The 27,728-nt window shown below is 45.4% G+C and overlaps 1 long non-coding RNA gene across 1 annotated transcript in view; it reads left to right on the top strand.

Annotated features, from left to right (window-relative positions):
• The window catches only part of LOC115096122, a 50,995-nt gene extending 33,416 nt beyond the window's left edge, over positions 1 to 17,579 (top strand). The window contains exon 3 of the long non-coding RNA XR_003857980.1: positions 16,407 to 17,579. This is a non-coding gene — a long non-coding RNA (uncharacterized LOC115096122). The remainder of the gene's footprint in view (positions 1 to 16,406) is intronic.
• The last annotated feature ends 10,149 nt before the right edge of the window (positions 17,580 to 27,728 follow it).

The following is a 27,728-nucleotide window of genomic DNA, read 5'->3' as shown; positions in this document are numbered from 1 at the left end:
TGTTTTGGGTTGTTTGGGTTTGTTGGTTTTTTTTTGCTCAGATCTCCCTGTAAGCACTATAAAGAGGGTAAAAGGACTTCTGTGGGTACTCAATGTATCCTCAGCTGCACAAATCAAGGGGGATGATCCAAAGCAAAAGATGGAAAGAAAAAAAAAACACTAAATAAAATCCATAGAAACAAATATAAGCCACAGCAGCAAACAATTGCCTCCTTACAGCAAGCTATAAGGTTCTCAATTACCAAGAGGAAGAATCCTACAAAGAGAGACCACATGAAAAGGTTTAGACAGCTCAAAATTATACAGCTTTGTGTCTCAAGAATTTAACAAGCTGAGAAGGATTTCAAAAATCAAGCAAGCATATTATGGGGATTGTTAAGTAACATCATGCATAAAAAATTTGGCAAATACAATACGTGCATAAGTCCACTTTGACAGTGATCTGCTCATACATGTTATACCTGCTATAATCTCCACACACATTTTTTATGACAATTTTTGCACTAAGGGCCTAATTTTTAAAAGCATTTATATGCTTAACATTGGGTTTTGCACTTGTAAATGCACTCTGTGCATTTAAGTGGGCTTTTGAAAATTGCTATGTTACATTTACATGCTTAACTCCTTTGAAAATTCATCTGATACTTTTTAAAATATAAAAGCATGCATATAAGTCCAAACACCTTATAAGTCTGCCCCCACTCAGTCCAGGTAAACGTAACACATATCGGGCAGGCAATATTGCAAAAAGCCATTTCTGTGTGTAAAACACCTTATTGGCTTTGTCTTGGTATTATACTGATGAAACTGCCTAACATTTTTTCTAACTCCGCTTCAAGGATTTCTTGAGCAAATAACTATCGGCTCGATACAGTATCGTTCGGTTGAAGATTTCCCGTCTGTAACGTGCTCGGAGCGCACAATTCGGACGCGCAAGGCGATCCAGCGATACAGTCTCCAGTTTCGCGCGTCCTTAGCGCTTCTTAAAACAGACGCATAACCCTTTCCGCACGCGGCATGTATATGATGTGTAAATGAACGAATTAGCTGTATAATGAAGGAATTAGCTATTCCCCTCCGATACTGTAACGGGCGCTGATATTATCTCCTTAGTAACCCGCTGTTTTGCCGCGGCCTTAACGTGTTAGTTTACCGCCTCCCCCTAGTAGGTGTTAGGACTGTGAGTCTAGTAACAAATCCATCGACACCACTTAAGATACTCAAACACAATAAAAAAAAAAAAAAGCGATACAGAGATGAGCGAGAAAATGTAATGCTGTGGGACACATAAAAACCTGTCAGAAAAAAAAAAAAAATTTTAAATACCTGTCACTTTCGTGCGGTCATCCAGGCAGCGGCGGGAGCCGGAGGGCTGCGTGGGTCCAGGCGGCCGGCGGCGGGAGCCGGGTGTTCAATCGAGGCCACGGGCGGGTAGGCGTGTGTTTGATTGGGCGGGCGGCGGCAGCGGCGGCGGGATCTGGGGGGCAGGTGGGCGCGTGTTCAAACGAGGCCGCGGGCGGGTAGGCGCGTGTTTGATCGGGCGGGCGGCGGCGGGAGCCGGGGGGGGGGGGGGCGCGCGTTCAAACCAGGCCGCGGGCGGGTGGGCGCCTGTTCGATCGGGCGGGCGGCGGCGGGATCCGGGGGGCGGGTGGGCGCGTGTTCAAACGAGGCCGGGTCGCACAGGCGCGCATTAATTCTGGTGGAGGGAGCCGGCGGCGAAAGCAGCCTCCGGCAACCCCCACCGGCAGTGAATTAATGCGCGCCTGTGCGACCCGGCCTCGTTTGAACACGCGCCCACCCGCCCCCCCGATCCCGCCGCCGCTGCCGCTGCCCGCCCAATCAAACAGGCGCCCACCCGCCCGCGGCCTCGTTTGAACACGCGCCCACCCGCCCCCCCGATCCCGCCGCCGCCCGCCCGATCAAACACGCGCCTACCCGCCCGCGGCCTCGTTTGAACACGCGCCCACCTGCCCCCCCGATCCCGCCGCCGCTGCCGCCGCCTGCCCAATCAAACACGCGCCCACCCGCCCGCGGCCTCGTTTGAACACGCGCCCACCCGCCCCCCCCGGATCCCGCTGCTGCTGCCCGCCCAATCAAACAGGCGCCCACCCGCCCGCGGCCTCGTTTGAACACGCGCCCACCCGCCCCCCCGATCCCGCCTCCGCTGCCGCCGCCTGCCCAATCAAACACGCGCCTACCCGCCCGCGGCCTCGATCGAACACCCGGCTCCCGCCGCCGGCCGCCTGGACCCACGCCGCTGCCTGGATGACCACATGAAAGTGACAGGTATTTAAAAATTATTTTTTTTTATAACACTCAGGTTTTTACATATTTTTGGTTTTTTGGTTTTTTTTTTTACACTTCCTGGTACCTGTCATTTCAAATGTCATTTGAAATGACAGGTACCAGCGCACCCAGGTTACTGTATAGGCGCTGTATTAAGCGCCTATACAGTAAAATGGGTTGGGCGGGCATAACCCTTCCCTAACGCTTCACAGCCGCGGCATGCATTTGCATGCAATTAGAAGAGAGTATCAGGCGCTAGGTCAAGAGAACTGTGCATGCAGGGAGGAAGGGTGCACCTGGCAATGCCGCACTCTTTCTGCCGCGGTCTTACAGTATCGAGCCGTATAGTTGTCCACTTGTATATATGGACTGATGTGGCAGCTTTTTAAACCCATTGTAACTGCGCTGTATCTTTAATGATAATGAAGAGTGGATAACTCTCAAAAGCTTGTTGACCCTTAATTCAAAGGATTTCCTAAAAATATGTTGACAATTTTAATAAATAATTAAAAAATAATAATAATGCTATTAAAATCATCAACACAATGAACTGTTTAATTTAGCCACAGATAAAGCAGCTTCAATTACCCTTTTTACTGTTGTGATGAAATTTTTCTATGGCATTATTACATTTTGTAAGACAGGAATATGGGCCCTATAAGTTTCATGGAAAGATCTTTTCATATTTCCTTTATCTACCCCAAATGACTGAATATCTCTGGGGAAAAAGAATAGTTGGTACCTGTTATTTGATCCTAAATGCTAGGACTCAGAAAGAAGAACTCGATAGTTAAAACAAGTCTATTCATTCTTGAGGAAACCATTTCAGCTAGAACATCTGCAGAAGCTGCAAGAAATGCTGGCAATATAATTCATTTGAACCCCGCGACCGTCTGGGCATTGTACAATCTCACTAAAGGATCAGGTATCTCAGGAAGTGTAACAGACTAGAAAAGGCAACTTAACAATGAACATATTTCAGCATTTTCTTTTCTCAAATAAAGGTTAGTTAGATATTTTGTTGTTTCCAGACATTTAGAAAGGGGATAATGGGAGTCTGATGCATGGTTTTACAGTGAGCATAACAAAGGCATTAACAGAACTGGATAAATGGATATAGACACATTCAAAACCTCACAAGCCATTCTGCCAAGCACAAATTGCAAAATGCAAACACTCTAGTGTGACTGTGAAATGTAACTTCTGCTTCTGAGAGAGCCAACAACAGCCTAAGGGTGTGGGAAACAGTTTTGTTTCTTGCTTAAAACATTCGTGAAAAATAAAAAATGTTTACCTTCCTTTGAAAATGATCACAGTAGGGTTCCTAAAACATTTATTTATTTATTTTAACATTTTTATATACCGGTAGCCGTTTACACATCATACTGATTTACATGTAACAAAAAGGACAAGCCAAAAAGAGGCGTATCTTTTACATGGAACAGAGAACAGTTAATAAAATAACATGTGAACAATAACGGAAAACTTTGGTTAAGGATTTAAAGACAAAGGAGGTCATAGATAAACGATGAACAAGAGCAAGGGCAGTTAAGCGAGGAGGATGGTAATAAATATTTAACAGTTCACATAGGCTAGACGAGGGTATTTACAAAGCGAGGATTTATTAGCAAACCGGTGCATAAGGAGAGGGGTGCACAGGAACAGGAGTTGACTTGACAGGCCTTTAAAAGCTGGGGAAGAGAATGCTGTGGTAGGATAGAATAGTAATGAGTGCATCACTGAGACCGGAACAGGGGAGAGCACATATGTAGATATACCCACCCTCTCAGTAAAGAAACTTTATTTCTCGTGCTTCCTCTGAACCATCCTGCTTTCACATCATGACTCTTTGATCTTAAAATTCCATGTCTATAGATTTCACCTTCTGTAATTTCTTGAAGCCTGATTCTCTTATACTCCCACTTTCTCTTCTTTCCTTCAGCATGCACGTTTTGTGTGTGATAAGCCCTTCTTTGTAAGTTTTATGCCATCGGCCCTGTATCATTTCCCTGGCCCTTCTCTCTGGATTGCTTACATTCTCTCATATGTCCTTACACAAAGGTCTGGCCTCCAGAAAGGAACACAGTACTCAAGGTACAGTCTCACTAGTGACCTACGGATCAGTTCTCTCCTTTTCCTGCCCATGATGCTTCTGCAACCAAGAATACTGTTAGCTGTTCCTACCTTCAGGTCATTTGCAATGATTACTCCTAAATGGGGTTTTTTTTGTTTTTTTGCAGTTTACAGTTCTTGTCCTTCTAAAGGATATGTAGCTAGTGAATTTTTTTTCATCCCCAAATGCCTAAATTTACATCTCATTAGCATTTGAATGTAATTTTCCAAGCTCTTGGTGATTCTTCAAATATCTTCAAGCACCCTTTCATTTTTTTTTTTTTAATCCCTTCTGGTGTTGCAGATTTTTATATTATCTGCAAACAAGTATTTTTGTCCCTCAGATCTCTCTGCGGTGTCATTACTAACAACACTGAAAAGAACTGGGTCCCAACCCAGGGCCTTAGGATACCCCACTGGTCACTTTACTTTCAGCAACGTGAACACCACTAACCACCACTCTCTGCGTTCTATCATCATAGAGATTGGCGCTCAGATCCCTGGGTCTGTAATTTTCTCCAGGAAGAGTGGCTATATTCAGCAGCTATTAAACCACGGGAAAAAGAAAAAACAGGGCTTGACCAAGTCATCACTAACACAGCCCTCAGCCCCAGTCCAATAGGGAGGACCCCTTTTTAACATAGTCTCACTCAAATCGTTGATAAAAATGATGAACGCCGCCTTCAGCCTGCCGCTGAAGGTGCTTCTGTCGCAGAGAAGTCTAAGTAGGCCCGGTATAGTGGAGTATACCCAGAGGGAAGCCACCTCCGGCGCGACCCCTCGCTCACCTCCCAATCTGTCGCATTGACTCCAAGCTGCCTGCAACAGACAGCGATCTCATCCAGAGAAAAGAAAGGTAGCTCAAGATGAATCACTGCAGGTAGGAAGGCCGAGCGGCAGACAGTTACTGAGGCACGTGCGGGCGGCCACTTGAAAAAACTTTATTAACGCTAAAGAACCAAGGCAGGAACAATATTCCAGCGGCCATCTTAAGCCACAGGAAGAAAACCCTTAATCAATACTTTAAGTAAAAATCGCCGCTCACGCTAGACCATTCAATGAACTCCTTTGCTTCCATAGCTACCTCAAACAAATGTGCTTTCCCTGCATGCCAGATTCAAAGTTTCACTGGATATTGAAGTTGGAAGCGCACTTGTTTTTGGTTTAAGGCAGTGCAAATGGGATTGAATACTTTACAATGTTGCAGGAGCTGAGAAGGAAAGTCCTGAAATAATCTAATGTGAGTCCCTTGGTAAACTTTTCTTGCACGTTTCTTCCTGTAGGCTTGCATGAGCTGTTTTTTTATGAGGCCACTTTAAAACCTTTGCAATAATAATGCGGGGTCTGTTGTCACAGTCGCGTCTGTTTCCCAAGTGGTGGGCTCTCTCTATTCGGATCATCCCCACCATCTCCGTGAGATCCAGGGCCGCTGGCAGCCAAGATTCAGCAGCTATTAAAATAGCTGTTCCCAAGGGTGTGTTTCGGTCAGGGAGAAAAATAACTATATACGTAGAATTGCATTTTTCATTGTACATGTGTAATTTCTACCCTGGAACGCCACCTACAGAAAATAACGGGGGCATAATATGTGGATCCTCATGTACCCCTGCGTCTTTTAACCAATTATCAAAGAGAAAGTATCCAAGTAGTTTCTTTTTTAAATTTGGTTAAAGGCACATGGGTACGATATACCCGTGTACTTTGCCACGTGCAGCTTATCAAAATTTGCCCTTTCAAGACCTCAAGGTTGATTGACAAGATCTTCCCTTTGTGAAACCATGCTGTGTCCAATAATCTGCTTCTTTCTCAGTGCTGCACTACTGGATTGATACTGAGTGGCAAAAAGGAACAGATAACAGAGCCAAGATGGGTAAGAGAGGAAAACTAACTGCTCTCTGTGGATGGAATAACTAGAGAAAGTAGGCCTAAAGGTGCATAAGAAGAAAGCACAAGGTCAAAACCAGACACAGGGGACTTATTGAGGCAGAAAGACCCCAGAGAGCCGTCTGAGCCAAGAGAAGAGGCTACTGAGATAAGTGAGCTAAAAGTACTGGAGCATGCAAGAAGGTAAACAGCATCTACATGGGCAGAAGCGAAGGAAGGCAAAATATAAGAACTACAGAAAAGAAGAGAGAGAAAGTTCTCCAATAGGACCAGGTGACAGAGCCATAAAGGAGACTAGGCTAGGAACGGGTCCCACTGTCGAGACTGAGGGATTTATTATGGTATCCACCTTGGAAAGAGGATTAGGTTCCAAGGTTATGCCATTATGGGCCAAGATATGAGGATGGCAATAGGCCCATCCAAATACATTTCTATTTTTTGTTTGAGATAAGAAGAGATGGGATGAATATGGAATAAGGTAATAAAAAACTGAATCTTGTTTGCCTGTTCACGTAAGCGGGCAGCATGATATGTAAAAGGAACAATTTTTGTGCTGTACTTCTTTTCCTGTCTTTCTTATCATAAATCAAATCTGTTTATTTTTTTTTATATCTTTATTTATATGCTTTCAAATTAACAACCAAATTAAAGACTGAACAAGTTAACAAATAGTTCTGAAACATAGTTGATTCTTAGCAGAGCTAAATCCTAAACATAGCTGAGTCCTTGCCTCCCCCCCCCCCCCCCATTATCCCGTTATTCCCCACTATGCGCTGTCCAGAAAGGTTATAATCCATGAAATCAATCTCCAGTAAGTCCCGGAGATAGTACGGAGGCCAAATTGGATTTGCAGGGTGGTAGCCTCGGTGACAATATTAATGACACATTGAGTAATAACCCTCCAGAAAATGCGCAAAAGACATCCATCCAAGAGGATAGTGACAACGGGTCACGTGGTAAAATCCAAAATTTAGCTTCTTACCCAATGATTAAGAATCATAAGGTACGGGTTCCAGATGTCAAGAAATTGGTCTTGTTTCCTGGGTGAGGAAGCCGCTTTTGCCGAGAGCTGTTCATAGACGACCATTTGATGGAGTTTCAGGCGCCACTGAGTAAATGTCGGTGGTTCTTTAGCCAACCATTGAGTCAGTATTGACTGTTTAGCTAAGAGAAAGCCCTTGCTTAAAAGGCGGCCACAAGCCGGAGTGTACACTTTTAAGGTTGAGTTCCCAAACAGATGTAAAAGGCACAATTGCGGGATTTGTGGGATGTTACTATTTAAAAGGCGGCCCAGAAATCCTAAGATTTTGGTCCAAAACCGATGAATAACAGCATAGTCCCATAAATTATGACGAAGTGTCGCATTTTCTGCTCCACATTTGAGACAGGACGAGGAGGAGGCCATCTTCCATTGAAAAGCCTGTAAAGGAGCAACATATATTCTATGTAGCGTTTTATACTGCACTTCATGCAGTTGTACATTTTCTGTGCAGCGAGCAATCAGCTGGAAACAACTTGTCATTTGCCGCGAGGAAATCTGACATTGCAGATCCTTGGCCCAGGTGGCTGTTAATTGATGAATCAGATCCGAGGGTTCCAATTGTAATAGTTTCTTTAACATTAAAGAACAGAACGTGCGTTGCGAAGAGGAGGGGAAAAATGCTTCCAATCTGTCCACAGGGACCTGTGTCTCAGGCTTCCCCTCCCATGTAGCAAAGAAGTGACGAATCTGTAAATAAGCAAAAAAACTAGTTCGTGGGATCCCATATTGAGCCTGTAAGTCCATAAAGGAGCGTAACCTCTGCTTTGTGGAGTCCATTAATTGCTCAATATAAGTAAGGCCCAGCTCAGTCCATTGAAGAAACATCGAATAATCCCAACTTGGGGAGAACAGGGGCAATCCTTGAATCGTCGCGAAATGTAGCATCCTCCATGGTATATGAAGTTGCGAGCATAAGCGTTTCCATACTGTCCGACAAGCTACAATATACGGGAAGGTCCTCAGATGTAGAGGCATAGCTGATCTAGGGGCTATGAGAAGATTACCAATAGCGATAGGCTTACACCAGTCCTGGAGTAGGTCCTTTGGTATAAAGATGCTCGTACCCCTCAGCCAATCTCGAAGATGACAGAGCAAACTAGCCATATTGTAATGAATGTTCGGACATGCAAGGCCCCCCTCCGGTGTAGAACGCATAAGCGTTGTCAGCCCGATCCTTGCCTTTTTGTTTCTCCAGATGAAGCGGCGGAGCGCTGCATGCAGATCCGAGATGTGGGATTTCCGAATCCAAAGTGGCAGCATGTGCATTACGTATAACCATTTGGGTAGTTCAATCATTTTGAATAACTGAATCCTTCCAGAGAGAGACAAGGGCAATGTCATCCATTCAGACAGTTTTTGTTTCGTTTTGGCAAGTAATGGCAAAATATTAACATCATACAAATTATTGACATCAACCGGTATTCGAATGCCCAAATATTTCATCTCGGAGGTGACCCATCGCAATGGGAAATCTCCGGGCCAGAGTGCCTTGACTGAGCCCAGGATATCAATAGCTTTGGATTTGACTCTGTTAACTTTTAAACCCAAAAAAAACCCGAATTGGGCTTGTAACTCAAGGACTCTAGGTAAAGAAACAGTTGGGTTAACAACAAAAATTAAGACACCGTCCGCTAATGCTGCAATCTTAAAATGGGTTCGTCCCACTTGCAGCCCCTCTACAGCAGGATCCTCATTAATAACCCTTATCAGGGGCTCTAAAGATAAAATATAAAGTAAAGGTGACAACGGGCATCCCTGACGTACACCCCCTATGGAGCGCAAACGGGGCAGACATTAATCCGTTAACAACTATCATGGACTGGGTGTGTTGGTACAGCGCAGATATGCTATCGAGAACAGTGCCCTGAAAGCCGAAGCGGTGTAGAATGGAGAATAAGTAATCCCAAGCCACCCAGTCAAAAGCCTTTTCGGCATCAAATCCTACAGCTAAGGCTGGGATGCGCTGGGCTATACAGTGTGACATTGCTATCCAGAGACTGAGAAGGTGTTTACTTGCTTTTCTCCCCTTCACAAAGCCCACCTGGCTATCTGATATTAAGAGTTGGCAGCACCCCACTTAATCTATTTGCCACAATCCTGGCGAACAATTTGACATCGTAGTTCAACAAAGAAATAGGCCGGTATGAGGCAGGGTAAAGCGGGTCTTTGCCACCTTTTGGAAGAACAGTTATGTATGCCATTGTGGCTTCGTTGGATAGCCCCACTCCTGGGATGGCAGAAAAGTAAAGTTGTAAAGGGTCCCCCCACCTCCAGTTTAAGTAATTTATAAAAATCAGCATTAAGCCCATCTGGCCCTGGTGCTTTATGAGATTTACTTGCCCCAATGTTTTCCCATATTTCCTGCTTTGTAATGGGGGCGTTTAACTGTTGTAATTGGACCTCACTTAATTTAGGTATGGCCAAATTCTGAAAACATTTAAACTCGGCAATGGATGCCTGCGGAGAGAGATCATTCGCATAAAGGCTTTCATAAAATTTCCGAAAAATGGCACAGATTTGCGCACCAGATGATTGACGGGTTCCCCCTATGTCTTTCAAAGCCGGGATAAACGTCGTTCCCCTTTGAGCCCTAACTTGGTTTGCTAAAAGTTTTCCCATTTTGTTACCATATTTGTATAGATTATGGGAGTAATACAGGAGATCCTTCTGTGTGCGTTGGTGAATATAACAATTTAAAGTGCATAAATTTTTTTTTTTAATTTATAGTTTATTAATTTCTTATAACATTTTACAATTAAAGAAACAAAGAAATATTTGTGGATTACCAAAACATTTTCAAGAGGAAAATAAAGACAAGTAAATTAAAAAACATGTAATTCCACATTTAAAGTCCACTTTATAGGGGAGCTAAAAAGAAAAAATCACAACCATATGTGTAATGGAGAAAAAACAAACTTTTACCAGTTAATTAGTCCCCAATAATAGAAGCTGTTAATACGCCCTCATCCACCTTTATCTACAAGAAATACCTCAAGGTGGGCAGGTTCCGTAAAAATAAACTTATTCTTGTGAAAAGTGACTAAGCACTTACAGGGAAACTTCAGAAAGAACGTGGCCCCTAGACCAAGTACTCTCTGTTTCATTAATAGAAACTGTTTCCGCCTTCATTGAGTGCTTCTAGAGACATCCGGGAATACCTGGACCTTTTGACCACAGAAGCAGAAATCTTTATTTTTAAAGTATTTTTGAAGAACCAAATTTCTTTCTTGCTCTAATCCAAATGCCACTATAAATGTGGCTCTGGTTGAAATATCATCCATAGATGATTCCAAAAAAGCTGTTAAATTTGGACTATCTGTGGAGATAACATCTAGTTCCCCCTCTCGTGCGGCCTCCTCTTTTTTCATGTTAGACACATAATAACATTTTGATATGAGAATATTCTTTGTAATACATAAAAGTTTTTACATATTTTTTAAACATTTCCTGTCCTGAAATTAATCTGGTAAATGGAAAGTTCAGAAATCTCAAATTTTTACTTCTCATAATATTCTCAATCCCCTCTAATTTTTTATATATCATTAAAGAATCTTTCATGAAAGTAGTCCCAGATGTTTATAATGACAATATTTCTGAAGAGGTGGTTGCACTTGCTGCCTCCAAATGTACAATACGCTTAGTGTGGTCTTCCAGTGAAATCCTGGTCTCTCTGGAAAAATTGGTGGTTTGAGCCATAGATAAAGACAACATCTTTTCCATTTTATTAACAGCTTTCCAAACGTCCACCAGGGTTATGTTATCAGGATTGAGCAACTCTATCTCTGAATCCGTTGATAGAGAAATCTCATCCTATCCTGGTGGGGTACCTCCTCTGTCTACTGGCGATGTTAATGCCATCAAATCGGGGTTAGCTACATTACTAGCCCCGTTTGTTACAGAGGGTATATTGGGGTCCTGGTGTTGGGCAGGGCTACTAGAGGCTCCGGAGGAGAAGGAAATGTCAGGAATGACCTCCCTTGAGGTCTGACTCACCCGCCTGAGTATGTGTTGGTCCATCGGTCCTTTGATCGCATTTCCTACTGGGGTAGACGCCAAAGGTCGTATTTTCCTCTTTTTCCCCATCGAGGGCCGATTCTCCGATAAAATTTCCACAGAGAAAATCTCACCTAGGGGAAGCCCCTTTGGCGCGCGGCAGCGGCTGCGCACCGCTGCACTACGATTTAAATAGGTGCAGCAGGCAGGCTTGGTTGATGTCAGGATGCGGAAGTCGGGTCTAGGCTCAAGCGGGTTGGTCCCTTCTCACCCGGGTGCTTCCCAGCTCGGCTCCTCCGTTGGTAAGGCTCCCTTACCAAGTGCATAAAAGATCTCTGTAAGTACTCTTAGTGTGTACCGATGGGTGAGCTATTTTGCTTTAGTGACCTCCCTCCCCAGTTCAATAATTTGCCTGTTGGCTAATTTTCTTTGCCGGATGACATAAGCTATGATCTCGCCACGCATAGCCGCCTTCCCCGCCTCCCAGAATAGGGCTGGTTGATCTACATGTATGGAGTTATGACGGGCATGTTCACGCCACTTGTCCTGCAGATAAGTGCGAAACCCCACATCATCTGACAAGAGAGCAGGAAATCGCCAGCGTGGCTGATTCGACATAGGGCCCCCTAGCTTCACATTTACCCAAATCATGGCATGGTCAGAGCATTCCTCTGGTCCTATCTCAGCCGTCTCAAGCACATTAAAACATTGAGGAGAGACAAAAATATAGTCCAATCTGGCCATGGAAAGATGTGCCCTGGCTATATGGGTGTAATTATGCAATTCCGGGTGGAGGACTCTCCACGGGTCCACCAGTTGCAGTTGCTGACATAAATACGGCAGACCTTTGTTTCGTCCCTGTCTATGCCCCGTTCCTGTTCTATCAAGACTAACATCCATCACCTGGTTAAAGTCCCCAGCTACAAGTAACAAACCTTTTTAGTTAAGAGTGAGAAATTGAATCAGATTAACAAAAAAATCATGCTGAGAAGTATTAGGGCCATAGAAGCTGCAAAGCGTGACTACTGTGCCAAACAATTTCCCCGTCACCAATACATATCTACCTTCAGTGTCAGAGAAAGAGCGTGCTTCTTCAAACACCGCATTCTTCCCAATGAGAATTGTTATCCCCCTTTTCTGCTGCACAGCTGGAGAACAATAGACTTCTGACACCCAGTCCCTACCTAACTTCTGACTTTCACTGGCCGCTAAATGTGTTTCTCGTATAAATGCAATTGTTGCCTTATGCCGCCTCAAGGATTGTAAAACCTTAGCCCTTTTTATTGGGGAGCCAAGACCCGCAGCATTCCAGGAAACGCAGCAAAGATTCTCAGCCATAGTCATTAATGAAGAAATACAGCCCTCGACTAATACAATTCGCTGTCTCTACGGGAATCCACCCCTCCCAGCCTAAGGGTAGACCCGTAGCAAAATAAAATAGTCCCCGCACATTGTGACATACAAGTGGCTTACAAGTAGTCTCAAAATTAAATAGACCCTGCAACCCAGAAAGAAGCATAGCACATAGCAGTAATAATCCCTCCCATCCCTCCCTCCCCCCTTTCACTGTACCCCAAACAATACTACTGTCCTCCATTAAAAGGAGGAAGGAGACCACCTGTTCCACCTCCCTCCAGCTCCCCCGCCAACACTATAACTGTTCAAACATTAAATTTTGGAGTGTAAACCTTAACAAGGCATTAAGGGTCAAGCCAGCATATACTGGTGTACTTAAGAACCTGAAAGAAAGCCAACAGCAGCAACAGCAATGAGAGACAGCAAGCCTCTCTATGTGGGGGATCACCTAGAGTCCACCTTCTCGGCTAAAAACTGCTTCACCTTCTCCACAGAATCAAAATTGTGCCATGCGCCACTGTATTCCATTCGGAGACGTGCGGGATATTGTAAATTAAATCTGTTTCCTCTTGAACAAATCAGCACAGATTGGAGAGAATTCCTTGCGTTTTGCAGACACAGCTGCAGAATAATCCTGAAAAAGCATGATTTTGTGATTCTCATAAAGCAGGTTGTCACACTTGCGATATGCTTGCAATAAAGCAGTCTTATGCTGAAAATTCAAAAATCGAGCTATAGCCACCCTGGGTTTGGTAGCCTCCAGCTTTTTCACCCCTAATCGGTGCGCTCTTTCAACTACAACTTTGCCTTCCAGTTCTGGAAGACCCAGTGCTGCAGGCAGCCATGTTTCAAAAGTATGAGCAAGCTCTCTGTCAGTCACCGACTCAGGGATCCCCACAAACCTCAGGTTGTTCCTGTGGGACCTGTTCTCTAAGTCTTCAACCTTGTCCTCGAGATCTATGATTTTTTTGGTCAGTGTCCCATGGTTTTGTAAAAGGTTCTGTGTTTCTGATTCAACATCCGCTATTCGCTGCTGGGTATCAGGCTACTTGCTGTTTGATTTCTTTTAAGGTTTCATTGCCCAAAGTAATTTTTTGGTCCAATTCGCTGAACTGTGGTTCCAGGGCTTGAACTACTGCTAGAGTAACTTCCCCCACAATATCTGACTTTTCCACCGTCGCACCGGGACTCGGGGGGCCAGCGGCCATCTTGGCTTCACTCTGCCTGCAGGAAATTTTGTCTCTGCGCTGCGGTTTCGCCGTCATAGTAGCCTCGTCCGTTCGAAAAAAGGAGTCTATTTTCTTCTGTGTCCCCTGATCTGCTGGGGACGCCACTTTGTTTTAGTTTTTATGTGCCCAAAGCGCTGTGAATCGGCAGGGGAGCTGGGAGCACGGTCGGCACGCAGCTTACCGGCTCATCGGGTCACGTGGTCTCATCAAATCTGTTTTTATTGTAGCAAGATAAGTTAAAAAGGGCAATATGTACCTCAGGAGTTACCCTGCGTTTAGTATGTAAAGCAGAGAATAAAGAGAGAGAAATTTATTGGAAAATGCAGTGTAGAGTACCAGAATTGGGAGTTCCTAGTTATAGGGGAGATGACTTAAGGGAAAGCAAGAAGATTAGATGTTATAAGGCTTTCCTCTGAATACCCAGAGGAAAGGGTCAGGGAAAGAATATAGCAGAAATGATAGTCTGGTGAAATTATAGTCAGTCTTAAAACTATGATATGTTTAGGTCAGTGAATCATAAAGAGGTTTGGAAGAGGATGTGCTACAATGCTCAGTACTGACAATATGACTATGGTGGTAAAGGTAAAGCAACACTTGAGACGGCAGAAAAGCATAAGGTTTAGTAATGTCAGGAAGACAGAACCAGTATTCCACTGGGGGGATTATGTCATTGTCCCTGTATTAAGATTTCTTTTCCGGAAGGTGGGATATGGCTCTCAACGGGTGCACAAGTGCACTTATATAGGAAGGGAAGGTATGATGAGATGGATACCTCACACACAGGCCGATACAGTACCGAAGCATAAAAAAAAGTGCGGCAGTGTCCGGCACCCACTCATTTGACGCGCACACATTTTGGTTCTCAATCCGCTCGATTCAGTATTCAATTTAGACGCAAATCCAAGCGGCATCAAAAGCACGCCTATCAAGTGGTAGGCGTTCGCAATCGATTTTACTGTATAGTGCGTTATAGAGCCACCTATACAATATCCAGGGTGTGCTGGTTCCATACCTGTCATTTCTATGGAACAGCAAATGTCATTTTGAAAATGTAATGAAATGTTATCGATCTAGAAAAGTTACATTCCAAACTTTTCATTGATCTGGAAACTTATCCCATTGTTCTCCCTTTGTGATATCATCGCCGCGTCATAATCCTACCTTGGACGTGTATATAAGTCGCATCGCCAAGTAAAAATCCCTTTGTATTTGGTTTGGGCCAGGACAGAGTGGTTACAGTGGTACCTTAGGATATTATTTGGAAGATCGGCAACGCTTTCAGCAGGTAATTGGATGGTTCTTTCCAACAGACCCCGCATGGACACCGGGACCGCTGCCCTGAGCATCCTGACGTCCATGATCGGAGGCCCCGCTATCTTCCACGTCCGGGCACTCAAGGCAGCGGCCATGGACATTGGAAGGCAGCGGGGCCTCCAATCATGGTCGTCCGGAAAGAGGCGGGAACGTCAGCCCCTAACTTCCACGTCCAGGCGCCTGTGAAGGCCTGGGAAGGCGTTCAAGGCAGCCTGGACATCCGGAAAGAGTTGCCTTCCAATGTCCATGGCCGCTGCCTTGAGCGCCCAGACGTGGAAGGTAGGGGCCTCCGATCATGGACGTTCCCGCCTCTTTCCAAACGTCCATAATTGGGGGCCCCTACCTTCCACATCCGGGTGCTCAAGGCAGCGGCCATGGACTTTGGAAGGCAGCGGCCATGGACTTTGGAAGGCAGCGGGGCCTCCAATCATGGTCGTCCGGAAAGAGGCCGGAACGTCCATGATTGGAGGCCCCACTGCCTTCCAACGTCCATGGCAGCTGCCTTTGAGCGCCCAGATGTGGAAGGTAGGGGCCTCCGATCATGGATGTTCCCGCCTCTTTCTGGACATCCATGATCGGAAGCCCCGCTGCCTTCCAACGTCCATGGCCGCTGCCTTGAGCACCCGGACATGGAAGGTAGGGGCCTCCGATCATGGACGTTTGGAAAGAGGCGGGAACGTCCATGATCGGAGGCCCCTACCTTCCACGTCCGGGCGTTCAAGGCAGCGGCCATGGACGTCTTTATTGCATGTTCTGCATATGCTCTTCTTCTGTTTTGTTGATTTTCCCTCTTTATTGTATTCAATTTTTATTGTATGCTCTGCATGTGCTCCTCTTCTGTTTTGTTGATTTTCACTCTTTATTGTATTCAATCTTTATTATATGCTCTGCATGTGCTCCTCTTCCTTCGGGGTCATTCTGTTCTTGATTATCGCTCCATTCATTGATCCCTTTCCTCCATTTTTTTTTTCTCCTATTCAGACAATCATGCCAGGAAAACATTACATTCCATGGGTAGAGGCAGAGCCTGGAGATCGGCAACCGCTGGAAGGCACTAGTTCAGGCTGTTGCTTGATGCTGTCCATGGGCCTCTCTTGTTTCTGGTTCAATATTTTTTTCATTTATTCTGCTTGTGTCAATTTCTGTCATGCTGTCTCTCCATTCATTCTTCTTTTTTTTTCCCCATTCAGGTACTATCATGGCTGGAAAACGTACTATTGCACAGGTCGAGGCAGAGTACGGTGAACATCAGGAGCAGGAAGGCACAAGTTCTAGCCAGCTGTCCAAAAAGCAAACCCGCAATGCTCGCTTCACGGATGAAGAAAAGGAGTTACTGTGCCGTGCTGTCTGTGACAAATATAAAGTTCTCTTCCAGTCCAAGGTTTCTTGCTCCACAAAGAAACGGATTTGGGAGAAGATCGCGCAGGATGTGAGCTCCCTTTCTGTCACGCCCAGGGACGTAAAACAGGTACAGCACCGGTGGCGCGATACTAGAAAAGAGGTAAAAGAAAAGGCTGTTCATGCTATTAAAGGCTAACCTTCCTGTTCTTCTGGAGGAGCAGATTCTGCGATCGATGACCCCTCTCTGTGGTGCTCTCTGAAAACAAAAATAGCAAAAGTGTCACAGATGCGCATGCAAAGATCCAGAATGGCACAAATGTTAAATTTCCTATTGACATTACTAAAGACGACCTTGCCGCTTGCATGGCAACCATGACAATTGCTAACAGCACATACCTTCCTCCGCTCTGTGGTGGGCCCACAAGGCCCACAGGTACTCGGGCTCCTCCAGCCTGATGCGCCTTGCCTACTTTTTCAATGCCTTAACCTGGTGGGAATACAACAGAAATAGGAAACACAAGTTGATAAAACTTTTACTTTGCTTTTGAGGCAAAAAAACAATTCAAACCAAACAAGTCAAGTGTCAGTTTTTCTTTTCTCACCCACAGCAATACAAAACAACCCCAAAATACTAAATGTAATTTAACTCGGATTTTTCCCTGCTAGCTAGAAGTATAAGCTGTGTCATTCTTACAAGCAACATAGACCAGACCTTTGCCAACCACAACATAGGCCAATGAACTTACCTCCCTCGGGTATGAAGCCTGGGCGTTGTATCGTGCCCTGAGCGCCCGCCAGTTCTCATCGGCCCAGTCCCTGTCTCGCGGGTGCCCAGGGCGGAAGTAGAGGTGGCCTTCATCGTGAACTATGAGGGTGGCCAGGAGCCTGACGTCCCCCTCCGAAAAATTGGGAAGCCTCCCACGCGGCATCCTTGCCCTTGCTATAAAGCATAAACAAAATGGCCGTCAGGGTGTGCCGCTCCACGTGCAAGCGTCCTGCCACCTGCTCCTGGTGTCTGTACAGGTGAAGGACCCGCGGAGCCGCAGGGACGCCTAATTGTAGATGCCAGAAGGCGGCCTGGCGCGGCTTCCTCCACAAGGCGTCCATACAGGCGTCCATGTCTGCGATGGACCCGCAGGGACGCCTAATTGTAGACGCCGGAAGAAGGCCTGGCACGGCGTCCTTCACCCAGCGTCCATACAGGCGTCCATGTCTGCGATGGCCCTGCGGAGGCGCAGGGACGTCGAAATAATTTAACGTAAGAAGCTATAATAAAAGGAAAGGAAGCTATTTATTAAGGATTAAATGGGAACACAATTCAAGAACTATAAATTATGCAATGGAAAACACAGAGAAGATAAGGGAAAATTCAAACTCTATTTTATTTGTCTCACAATTATTTGTTATTTTAAATCGACTTTTCTGCTTGCTGGGAAATGGTTAGTTGGATGGATCGCAGCTCCTGAAAGAAACACAACACAAGATTTAACATACTGTACAGGCATTAAAAGTATTATATCTCGAATTTTGCAGAGCTATGAGCAACAATAAAAGTGCCATATCAGTATGGAGAAATGAATGTATAACAGATAAGAACTTACAGGAGAAATAAGTTTTGATGATCCTTCGTCGGACATCATTCCCCCGTGCAGTGTTGTCCGCCTCAGCAGCCGGTTCCACAGGCGGATTTGGCGGCAAGTTTTCTGCTACCTCTGCATCCACACCAAATCGCTGACAAATGTTGTGTAGCATGCAGCAGGCAACAATGATGTTCGCCACCTTTTCTGCACTGTACTGCAGGGCTCCCCCAGAGTGATCCAGACATCGGAATCGTCCTTTCAGAACTCCAAAAGTACGCTCGATAATGTTTCTGGTGCTGCCATGAGCCTCATTGTAGTGTTTTTCTGCCGCAGTGCGTGGAGACTGGAGTGGTGTTAGCAACCAGGGCTTACAGCCATAGCCGCAATCACCTATTGGGGGAATAATCATGAATGCATCAAAAACAACATCACATATATAAATGCGCACATATTGTATACCGGACATCCCAGATATAGAATCCCAAGCTATAGCCGATGTCACTTACCAAGTAGCCAGCCTTCACCATACTTCCCCTCTGGGAAATGAGTGCCCATAGACGAATGTGCCAGAATGTAGGCGTCATGGCAGCTCCCAGGATACTTCGCTACAACATTTAGAATCCGAAGGTGTGCATCGCAAACGACTTGAACATTCATTGAATGGAAGTGCTTGCGATTCCAGAAGGAACTCTCTTCCTCCGACCTGGGGGTAAATGCAATATGGGTGCAGTCTATAGTACCCAACACGTTCGGCATCCCTACAATACCCATGAACCCACTGCGGATCTGTTGCAGCTCCACTGGATCGGTAGGATACACGATATACTTCCTCATCCGCTTTATCATGGCCTTCAAGACCTGTGCCAGATGCCGTGAGAAGGAGGCCTGTGTCATACCCGCAATGACGACACTCACGGGGGTTTGAAAACTTCCAATACCAAACAAAATTTAAGGCACCAAGAAGTTTTGTCAACCCTGGCACAGCATGGTGGCGATTGGCCAGGGGATCAAGGTCGCAGCGCAGATCTTCATAGAGGAACAGGACTGCCCGTGAGCTCAGCCGGTAGGTTCGGACTACATCTCGCTCCGACATGCCAAAGATAGTTGTCCGTGGGCGAATGATACGTCCAGGTCTGCCAATGGCCCAACCTGGTCTACCAATGTCCCTGTCCTTTGCACGGATGACTCTGTCCCGCTGTGCCTGCGTGAAAAACACGCAGGCACAGCGGGACAGACGCCATGACGCCTACACAAGAAAATCAGCATAACCTAATACATCTTGATTATTCATTTATTCATTTAAGAAATAGAAGCGGAGCCTCAGGGACGCCTAATTCGAGACGCCGGAGGAAGGTTGGGTGCAGCGTCTGCGATGGAGCCGCAGGGACGCCTAATTGTAGATGCCGGAGGAAGGCCTGGTGCGGCGTCCTTCTCCCAGCTTCCATACAGGCATCCGTGTATCTGCTGGACCTGCAGAGCCTCAGAGACGCCCAGACAAAAAAATGCTACCGTTAGATATTAAAAAAAACAACACATATACATACCTCCTCCGGTCTTTGTGCCGGGTTCTCCTGTTGGCTGTTGTCTCCAATAGGCCGTCTAGAATTCGCTTGCAGAGCATTTCTTAATCTCGTTCTCACCCATAGAAAAAAAGATAGCCAAAGCCAATATATACATGTAGTCCATGACGCTGTCCGTTGGATATTCATGACTGTCAAGAGCACAGCACCACACTAACGCCAGGGTCAGGGTAGGCGGTAAATATTGAGGGTAAAGATGCGGAAAATGTGCAGGTTAAAGACGCGCTATTTTGGGCACACGTTACTGTATTGAGGGGAATAGCTAATCAGGTCATTAAACACCAATAACATACCATCTACATGCGGCGGGCGCCAATTGTTACTCGTCGTTTTCAGCACGCGTTAAGGATGCGGTAGAGCATATACTGGATCGCGCGTCCGTCTTTCGCATCTAAAACGCGCATCCAATTCGCGTTAAAAAGCGCGCAAGCCGGGCCACACTTTACTGTATCGGCCCAACAGATAGAAACAATCCAAAAATGGGGAAAAGTAGCCAGTCAGGGATACTATAAAGATAGCCTCAGAGGTAATCTGCTTTAAGAGAAAGAAGAACAGAAAGCAGGTGTCTGCTGGGAGTTGTAGTCCTAAGAGGAACAGAAAACAGGGGGGCTACTGAGAGTTATAGTCCCAAGGAATCTTAACCTAAAGTCAATCAGGAGAAAGGAACTGAATGCAGAGGAGCTGGATAGTAACTGGAGAATACAAATGAGGCTTCTTAAAGGTCTAATTAGAGAGGACAAGAGGCTTTCCAATGGCAGTAACCTGCCAGGGAAGCAGTGGGAGGCAGGGTCCCAACCAGAAGGTGCCAAGATACCTGAAGGTTACTACACCAGTAGGGAAAAGGCATATGAGAAGGCCAGGGAGCCTGCTGTTAAGGGTAGAGACAGCAGAGAAGGGGATTTTGAGTTGCAGTATAGAGCTTATGCAGCCTATGTTTAAACAATTACTTTATGTGTCTGGAATGGTCCCTAGTGCCTCAAGGGCAAAGAAGGAACTAATGTTAAAAAGAAAATAGAGAAGCTGTTTTTTTAAGTGCTTGTCCAGGCTGCTATTTGAGGCAGTCCCACAAGAGTTTGGAGCTGGACACAGGCAACACTCAATCACACGCAGACCCAGTCTCATTGTTCTGTTGTTTTTCCCTCATCTTACTAACACTGTTGCTCTCTCTACCAGTTTCCCCAGCCACTTCATTCCACCACTTCCTGATCCTTGCCCTGCATGGTTCATGACAGCGTCTGTACAACGATCATAGTCCTGCACCATTCTCATATTGCTGGAGGAAGTTACTGCAGCTACACTGTGAAAGCAGCTTTGACTTACTCAACATGAGCCACTCAGTACATGCAGGAGCAAGACAAGAGGAGATAGCAGAAGGAGAAAAGAAATGCTGGATGATTGGAAGAGCCCAATGGAGGCGGCAGAGACAAAAACTGAGAAAGCCTAGAAAAAGCACAGAGGATCCCTAATTGCAAAAAAAGTGAAGGAGAAGCCAAAGATCAATTTAAGTCTAAAGGACTGCAGTACACCAAACAATAAAACTGAACAGCCTAGATGGTCTTAAAGTCCCTACATGGTCTGTTTTCTATGGAGAGAGGTATCCTGGTTTCTAAGAAGAAAAGGAAGTTTAGATAGGAAACAAGAAAGAGAAGAGGCTTGGAATGGTGCTGGAGAGAAGGAAAGGGAGAGCGAGGATGGGCTAGCGCAGAGGCTGAAAAAAAGATGGAAGAGTGGTCGAGAGGCTGGACTGGGGCAAAAGGAGAAATGCAGAGGGGAGGCGAGAATATAGAAAGATACTCAGAGAAGGAGGAAACAAAAAGAGGCTAATTATTATAGGAGAAAAATGGAAAAACGAGAAGTTTGGAAAGATAAAAAGAACTGAAGACAGATCTTCTGGTTTTTACTTCTACTTTAGCCATAACTCAGGTTACAGAGTTTGACGCTCATGCCTTTCTGGGCAGGGTCCAAACAGAACAAGGCAACAAAACCACAAACTAACTCAAAGCAGCAGCTTCTTCAGCAGCTTACCTCTAGTAGCTATGACTCCCCTTTCCATTTGCTGCCTTTTATCTGAGAGACCCCGACAACTGCCATTGAATCTAACCAACAGTTAATTGATTATTGTGAATACAACCTAGATCACCAGTCAGTGGATATCAGAAATAATCAGAGTCATTGGAATGCCATTATTTTCCTATTTAAAGGCTGTGACTTTCTAGCACAAATCGCCACAATCATTTGTGGCTCTTCACCAAGGACGACTAGTGAACAAAACACAATTTTATGTGGCTGAGTGAGGACTCTGCTAGTGAAATCCAGCTGGGTGTGGGAGGACTCAAGAACTACCAGCCTCCAGACCCTGGAGCACTTCTCTAAGAAGAAGACTCTTCATCCGCTGCTGTGCCTTCGTCATGTACCGAGGACTCAGCTGCTACCATCTACCGGGGAAGTTCAGACTTGTGCTGAAAGTCTGATTTTAACGTCACGTTTCCTGATCTGGAAATACCAACCCTAAAAACAAATCCCAAATTTTGAATCTTGAGTTGTTGGATCATTATTAGCTTTTTTTTTTTGCAATACGCGTCCTGTGTTTGAGGGTGGCTTCTGCACTAATAAATGTGGCTGTCTGGTATTGATAATCGCACTTTCCATGAACTTGTGTACTGGTAAGTACACCTCAGACTGCACCACGTTAAACCGAGCAACATGGCACAGATAAACACGGTCACAGAGCAGTACAGATCAGCAATGCTGAAACAGCATTGAGAAAACAATTCCATACATGGACTCAAATTGCTATAAAATGTATCCCCGAGCCAAGCTCTTTTTCTGGAACGACATTCCCCAACTATAAACAGTTTTACCCAAAGGTACAACAGCACAGTCCAGTTCTCACACAATGATTTCAACAAACGGGGAAATGTGTGGACTTGAATGCGCTCTTCATAAAGGCTTCTTCATAAAAGGAGATGTGCTGGTGCAGAAGTATCCCGCAGGTTTTTTTTTCTCTTTCCTGACATCAAGCACATTCCATTTAAATTCTACTGAACAATGCCAAACCAAGAAGAGTGAACACAGCACTCACGTTCTGCCTGCTCCTCTCTTACTTCTGCGTGTCCGAGCAACTCTGCCTCTCATCTCATTTCCTAGTAATTCCATCACATTCCCATCAGATGGCTGTCCGCCCAGTGTTCCCCCCCCCCCCCCCCAAAATGCCCCAGAGCACATATTTCTGATAGAGAGTTCCTGTTGTACATGAGAAAGTAGCACAATAAAGTGGAGGAAAACATCTCAAATCCAAATGTCAAATAAGAGTATTTGGGACAAAGAATATAAGATGTCCAGCGGTGTGAGCAGCACTGGATTTTTTTTTTTTTGCTGCTATCTCCTTTAGGGCTTAGCCTAGAAATTGAATAGTTAGCCTTTTTATAGAATTTTCCTTATTGGCTATTTCCTATCATGTGACTCTTTGGGCACTGTGAGGGAGTTTATAAGGAACTCCCTTAGAACACCTTAAAGGGCCAGCCACAGTTATCTGTGCTAGGCTTCCTTAAGTCCCAACTCCGAAGGGATTCTGGGCTAGGGTGGATCACAGCAGACCAGGGCCCAGAGGGTTGGGGGAGGCGCCAGAGAGCAGAGAGGAAGCCTTCCTATGAGAGGACTGCTTGCAATTGATGTTTGAACACTGTCAGGTCAGCAAAGTGAGCTGCATCTGTTTTTCTGTTTTGCTTTCACTGTAAAAAATGTGCATGTAAGGAAACAGCCAGAGTCTGCCTCCTTTGCTTTCCTGGTCGTTTCCCAAGCCGCTACCGCCCACGTGACTAGAGGCGCCCATTTTAAATTTCCTTCTAGAGTTGCTGTTTTGTACTGCTTTATTTTCTATGTGAAATGGCGACTTAAAACAGCAGTTGCAAGCTCTGAAGGTAATCTTTCTTTTATTTGCATCCGACTGTATTTTGGTTTCGTTTTGCCTGTACTTGCGGAGCCCAATATTTAGAAACAACTTAGCTGGACAACTGGACTTATCTGACTAATATCCGGCTACGGTCAGCTGGCACCACTTAGCCAGATAAATGCCTTATCTAGCTAAGTTTTTAATTTAGCCGGATAACTCAGGGGCAGGGAATACGGCAGATCAGGGAGGGTTGTCCTAAAGTTAGCTGGATACACTTATCTGGCTAACTTTAAGATAGCTGGGCATATTCCGGATAAGAGTATACAGCTAACTTACCGAGCTGCACATCAGCTCAATATAGACCCTGCTGTCTACTGAAAATTTTGCTTATATTCTTATTTTTAAGTTAGGTTAATTTGTCCTCCCCTTGATACAGATTATCACAAAACACGACTCGTGTTGGGGATGTGTTTGTGTGTATTGATTCTGGATTTACTAGCCATGTTTTGATGGTCTGATGGCCTTTTTTTGTTTGGCAAAATTGTCTGCGTCCTAAGTGATAAAATAAAGAATTTCTTTACAATACCGATGGGCATGTATATTACTTCTACTATTTGACCATATACTCTTATTTGACCAGTAGAAAGGCAGGACATTAACCTGCGAACCACAAGCCAGTCAAGGGAGATCATCTTATCTGGGCCTCAGAAACCGTACACATTGCTTTCTGATTGTGGAAGTGTCACTGTATCGCAATCTTCTGTACAGTCATAAAGATCTGTGAAATAAGGGTAGGGACTGGACAGGAGAGCTATTTCAATGAAGGATGAAAAAGTTCTCCTGTGAAGGTTCCACTTTCAAGGTAGTAGTACAATATCATGGATTTACTCAACCAGGGAACAGGGCCGGATTTAAGATTATGGCGCCCTCAGGCAGAGAACATGGCCCTAAAGAAAGCAGAGGCAGGATCCTCTCTGGCCTGGATTATTTGGTGCTTTCAAAATCTGGCGCCCTCGCCAGTTGCCTGTGCCTAAATTCAGGCCTGCCAGGAAATCTCCAGCTTTGAAGACCCCATCCCAGAACAAAGGGCAGAGTTTAGAATGCCAAGGCTGAAGCGGAGCAATGATTCCATGTTATTTAGGAGAATGTAGCTAAGGACAGGATCTCAGGAACAGGTAGTGGGGGGCCCAGCGTCAGAGCCATTTCATTTAGAGGCCGGAAAGGTGGTTCTGGCAAATGCCTATTCAAAAGGGTAGGAGAACATCTTGTATGCCAGAGGTGGGCAATTTTTTATTTTTTTTTTTAACTGGGGCCACATCAGTGACTCTCATCTGTGCCAGGGGCCAAGGGGGGGGGGGTCATTCGTGGAGTGCCTCCAACATATTTCTTATCACCTTCAAAAGCAAAACTTCTCCTCCCCCTCTCACTCCCCTCTTCCACCTCATTCACATCCCCCTTCTTTCCCCTCTCCTCCTCTCTCACCCTTGCCTTTCCCTTCCAGTTTCTCTTTCCCCCCCCCCCCCGCCTTTTCCCTTCTTTCCTTCCCTTCCCTCCCTTCTCATTCCCCCCTCTCTTGTTTCTCTTCAGCCACTGGGCGGGATGGGGCTCTGCTACTGGCTGCATTGCTGATTGCCACCGCAGCCCACATTGGAGTAGACATCCGATGTCATTAACAATGGCCCACAGACATGTATATCGCCAGGTCATCGTTGATCACGTCAGGTCGGAGCATCAGTGGGGCAGATACAATACAGAGTGTACTCCAGGTAGGCAGGCCGCAAGAAAAAGGAGAGATGGTTAGATCGTGGCCTGTGGGCTGTAGTTTGCGCCCATCCCTGTTTTAATGTTCTCCTGGCTCAACCCCAGGACCACTGAATTAAAAAAGCGCCTCCCCTAGCTCAGGTAGTAGGAAAATTAGTCTCGTTGTTCCTTTCCCTCCTCCTATTACTTTTACCATATCCCATTCTCCTCATGACAAAAAATAGCTTCCCTGCTAATATCTGTTTCTTGACCTTGGCCAAGTTCAAGATATCACACCCGACAAATTGGGAACTAACGGAACTAAGGAAATAGGCACTGGGGAGTAATGAAGGTAAGAGTCTGAGAGAAGAGTGAGGGGAAGAAGAAAGAAAGGTGAAGCAGAGGCAGGGAAAGAACTAAAGACATGATGGCGTAAGAGATGAAAGAATGAAAAACAGCAAGGTATAAAGTAGGCAACTGGAAGGGTGATTGATTAGAGAAACCCCTTTTTTCCCAGTTTGAACCCTGCTGAAAAAGGGTGCAAAAAAAGAGAAAGCATGAAAGTATAAATCTGCTTATGTTATTTTCTCCATTCTAAATACAGAAATATGCTGACGGAAAAAGATCAGTCGGCCTACCTAGACTGCCCATCCCCATATCCGCTCAGCTCAACAATCCCTACCACTCTCTCAGAGACAGCATGGGGACAAGCCCAGGGTTTTTTGAATTCAGATACTGTCCTTGTGTGCACCACCTTCACTGAGCCATGCATCCACCAATCTTTCTGTAAAAAAATATTTCCTTAGATTACTCCTCAGCCTAAGGAAGTATTTCTTTACGGAAAGGTTGGTGGATGCATGGAACGGCCTTCCCAGTGCAGGTGGTGCAGACAAGGACAGTATCTGAATTCAAGAAAGCAAGGGACAAGCCCAGGGGGGATCTCTGAGGGAGTGGTAGGGATTGTAGAGCTCAGCAGTTGTGTAGATGGGCAGAATAGATAAGCTATCTGGTCTTTTTCTGCTATTATGCTTCTGTTTTTAGGGCGGAGAAAATGGGAAGAGAAAGGAGGGGGCCAATGGGAGAAGATAATCAAAAGGATGACTGTCACAGGTCGCTACTGAGGTCCTGCACAATCCACTGACATCTTCTGAGAACAAACTGCTTAACACCAGCCACTTGCAGTAAAAGCAACTTTATTCACCCCACACTTAACTTTCCAGTTTCTTTCTTCAGATACTAAGATCACCCCAGTATAAGGTTCTTTAACATCAACCCAACTTCCTAGGACCATATAGCACCTACTTCCCAACTTTTTCCAGATTTAAAAGCATTACAAAGGGTGTAGACATCTGCTTCTGGGTCCAGGCAAGCTCTTGCTCTGTCGCTGTCTCCCTCAGACTGCTTATCTGAGAGGCAGTGAGTGTTTAAGAGCCACTCTGACTTTTCTATGTCAATGAAAACTGTTCTCTGGTGCCCTCTTGTGGAGGCTCCAAAGACTGATATACAAGCAACTAGGACCTACTGAGCCACTAAGTCCTGGCTGAACTGAGGCCTTGAGCGTAATGCACATGGCTCCAAATACACCTCAAAGCAAAAAAAATAAAGAATAAACTATTCCTGGCTGTGTCTGACTCTTTTCTTGATTTCACCTCACTGTGCCTTCCAATTAATACCACGCATTTCCATGACTGCTGGCTTGATCCTACTGAATTCTCACTTAAGGGTCTCAGGACTATACTTCCCAGCAGTCCTACACTTCCTGTTCCTCAGGCTTCCCAATCCCACAGCCAATTCTTATGCAGTTTTCCTTTCCCCTGTGGACCTCCCATCTGAGCTCCCTCAGATGGGAGGTCCACAGGTCTGTTCTGACTCTCTAGACTGCTTCAGCATGTGTAAAGCCTCTGTTTTATTCAGTGATAGAGGGAACAGAGGAAAGAGTGAAAGCTAAATCAAGTTATGGGTGGGATACTGGAAGTATGATAGAGAGGTGGGGGAAAGCACAAAGATTGGAAGGCCAGAAAGAGGGAAAGTACCCCCACATTTTTCCCCACCAACCCCTACCAGAGGGACAGTTAAGTAGAAAGGAAGACAAAAGTGCTAAGTTGCTTGATTTGCGCAGGAGGTGCAGAGTATGAGAATCAGAGTGGAGAAAGGATTTGGGAGCATAGTAAACAAAAAAGGCCAAACTATGAAAACAATTACAGTTAGGACAATAAGTTTGACCAAAAGTGTAAGGAGTACAATAGGGTGCCATGGAAGCTGGAAAAGAATGCACACAGAGTGTTCCAAAGCAACTGGAGAGAACATAATGGAGAGTCAGGAGGCCAATCAGGTGATTACTTCAATATTTGAGATGAATAAACAATAGATTTTGGACGA

Source organism: Rhinatrema bivittatum, chromosome 7, assembly GCF_901001135.1.
Source record: "Rhinatrema bivittatum chromosome 7, aRhiBiv1.1, whole genome shotgun sequence".
Lineage (NCBI taxonomy): Eukaryota > Metazoa > Chordata > Amphibia > Gymnophiona > Rhinatrematidae > Rhinatrema > Rhinatrema bivittatum.
This window is presented reverse-complemented; position numbering and strand designations above follow the sequence as displayed.